At 59.3% G+C, this 3204-nt stretch overlaps 1 pseudogene; it reads right to left on the reverse strand.

The window, feature by feature from the left end:
* Positions 1-59: 59 nt before the first annotated feature.
* LOC113222678 lies at positions 60-2858 on the reverse strand (annotated as a pseudogene).
* Positions 2859-3204: the final 346 nt, after the last annotated feature.

Below are 3204 nucleotides of genomic sequence, written 5' to 3' on the forward strand. Positions count from 1 at the left end.
GCCTGGAGACTGATCGAGGTCGATGTCCCACTGGTCTTTGAGGACCTCCCCTAGGCCACCAGTATCTGGAGGGGGTTAGGGACACTGAGGATCGGGTCTCCAGCAGTGCTGTCCAGTGTGCCTGCAGAGGCAAGAAGGTTGTTCACAGGCAGCCCAGGGCAGGGAGTGGGGTAAGGAGGCTGCGGCCAAAGCCCACTCATGTCTTCTAATTCCAAGTCTTCTGCTATTTCCTGCATGCTCATCCAGCACAGCCAGATCCGGTCACCCAAAGCAGTGACATCTCACAGTTACCAAGGCGTGGGGCCAGAGAGAGATACAGAGTCAGGCATCACAAGCCCCCTCCAGGCTCAGCCCTGAATACCGAGATCAAGACTCGGCTGCACCAGCCTGGATTGCACAACAGGGCACCCTCTTTCTAGAGCTGGACCAGGCTGGGGCTGGGGGACTACACTCACCTAGGGCATTGGCCCTCTAGGGGCAGAAGCTGCCCTGGTTCTTCCTGAAGGAACTCCTCTGACAGGCAGATCACATGGGCTCTTAGCCAGCAGCCAGGGTTGGGGCAACACAAGGGCCCCTCCTCATCCCATCCCAAGCAGCAGTCAGGCAAGAGACAAGGAGGGAGAGGGAGCTGGCAGCAAGCCCCTCCGTGCAACAGGCACTGTTTCGGGTATCATGCAGCTCCATCCCGTGAGGAAGGGGTGACTGTTATTTGCATCTTATGGATGAGGAAATGGACGTGGGGGTTTAAAATCCTTGCCCTCTGGGACTAAGCTAGTGAACGTCCTGTGAGCATCAGCAGTGAGTGATTGAGTCACAGCCTCACCACTGCAGCCAGACCTGAACTTCCTCACAGCTCAGCAACACCCAGCAGGTCACTGAATTTCCCCAGGGCAAGTCCTCTACTCACTCACAAGTAGCGGGAGCCCAGTAGAAGGCGCCCATCGTCCATTATTTTATTGACTATTTCTTGGCCATTGTCTCTGTGCTGAACTTTGTTCTACAGCAGTGACAAGAGCTGTCCTCGTGCAGTTTAGTGCAAAGGTTGGGGTGGGAGAGACTAATGAGAGCAATAAAACACCTAGCAGGTCAGATAGTAAATATTCAGGAAAAGGAGTGGTCGGGGAAGTACACAAGAGGTGCAATTTTATTTTATATTTTTAGAGACAGTTTCTTGCTCTTTTGCCCAGGCTGTAGTGCAGTGGAGCGATCATCGCTCACTGCAGCCTCCAACTCCTGGGATCAAGCGATCCTCCCACCTCAACCTCCCCCGTAACTCCCCCGTAACTGGGACTACTGGCATATGCCACGGTACCCGGGTTCTCAGACCTGCAATTTTAAATCGGAGCTAGGGATAATCCCACGGAGATAGGGAAGACCTCCGTGTGGAGGTGGCAGGTTATCAAGACAGAAGAAGTAGAGAAGAACCTTCCAGTCAAAGGAAAAAGGCAGGTCCTGCTGTGCTCAGGAATGGCCATAAATACTATCATCCCCATCTTAGAGACGGGAACAGGGCCGCAAAAGTGTCCTGGCTCCTCAACAGCTGGATCCGAAGTCCTCTGAAGGATGAACCGCCCAGCCTGTGGTGGACCTCTCCTGGAGCGCGCGGGCGCGCAGGGCGCACAGGCCTCTTGGACCCCATGTCCGGCTCAGGCTCAGGCTTGGTGTCAGCAAAGGGACCTGCGCGGCGCCCTGGGGCCGGGGAGGCCAGCGCCCGTGCAGCACGTTGGGCAGAGGTCCTGGCGGAGGTCGGGGTGCAGCGGGAGCAGGAGGCGCGCCTAGGACGGGGGTGCCCGGCCCATTCTTAACCGCGGCAGGGTACAGGGGCGTCAGGGCGGCTCCGGCCACGGGGCGGACCCCAAGCCCTCGCCCTCCTGCCGCTGCGCTGTCTCCTTCCTTACCCGAAGGGCGGCCACGGCGGACAGGAAGGCGTGCACGACGAACATCATCTCCCTGGGGAGGAGAACGGGTTGTCCCTGTGAGCCCTGCCGCGCCCAGCCGCGGGTCCCCTCCAATCCCACCCCAGAGCGGGGTCCTCACTCGGGGCTTCAACCTAGCCCGAGGCCCCTCCACTGTCTGAAGTCACGCCCCCTGCACCTGCCCACTTCAGGCCCCGCCTCCAGACCAGGTACCCACCTGTCCCCCCTTCTCTCCCTCCTGCGCTCCATCCGACCCCAGCGTGCCCACCAAGACCCCTACGCTGGCCTGCATCCTGGATTATCACCTCTGCCCCAGCCAACTCCTCCCCGGAGTTCCACCTGGGAGATTCCCAGGGCAGCGGCTCCCCTTCATGCTCCTCCTCTGCAACAGGCCTCCTCCCTGCCCTGGACGCCCCACCTATGTCACAGGCCTGCCCACTCCCTCTCATCAGGCCTGTGCCTCGCGGGGTCTGCCTCCTCCAGGAAGCCTTCCTCCTGGCACAGAGACCCTCCCCATCTCACTAGGAATGCAATGGCCTGATTTGGCTCACTGCAACCTCTGCCACCGCCCCCTGCCCCACCTTTCAAGCCATTCTCCTGCCTCAGCCTTTCCAGTAGCTGGAATTACAGGCATGTGCCACCATGCCTGGCTAATTTTTGTATTATTAGTACAGAGGGGGTTTCACCATGTTGGCCAGGTTGTTCTCGAACTCCTGACCTCAAGTGATCCGACTGCTTCAGCCTCCCAATGTGTTGGGATTACAGGAATGAGCCACCGTGCCAGGCCTGGGCCCTGCCTGTTGTGCGATCCCCATTGTGCTGCTGGACCTGACGAGCAGGATGGACAATGAACCCCAGGAAAACGTGGGCCTGGTGATGGGGGTTCAGGCCATAGAGCAGGTAGACGCTGAAGAAGTGCCCTGGCCTAGCCGCGACCCCCATGGAACCCTTTGAATTTTAGGAAATTCTCATTAAACGCACGTCTGGGTCAGCACCGACATCAACAGGAGAGCCTCGCCAGCACCTCGGAACCCGCTTTGTCCCTCCCTGGTTCCTTCCTTTGGGTGCCCGCTGTGCTGCCGTCTCACCCATATGTAATTCAGTGCAGCAGCCCCTGTAGGACACCTGGCAGATCAGGTCACAGTCCTGCTGGGCCCTCGGGCTCACTCAGGAACTGGGCGCTCCCAGGCGGTCCTCCAACAGCCCAGTGCAGCATGCTGGGGGGTCAGGGCCAGCACCTGTCCCTGGGGCCTCAGGCCTCCCTTCCTTCCCACAGCGGCCAAGATCG

The sequence above is a fragment of the Piliocolobus tephrosceles genome, unplaced genomic scaffold, assembly GCF_002776525.5.
Source record: "Piliocolobus tephrosceles isolate RC106 unplaced genomic scaffold, ASM277652v3 unscaffolded_33354, whole genome shotgun sequence".
Lineage (NCBI taxonomy): Eukaryota > Metazoa > Chordata > Mammalia > Primates > Cercopithecidae > Piliocolobus > Piliocolobus tephrosceles.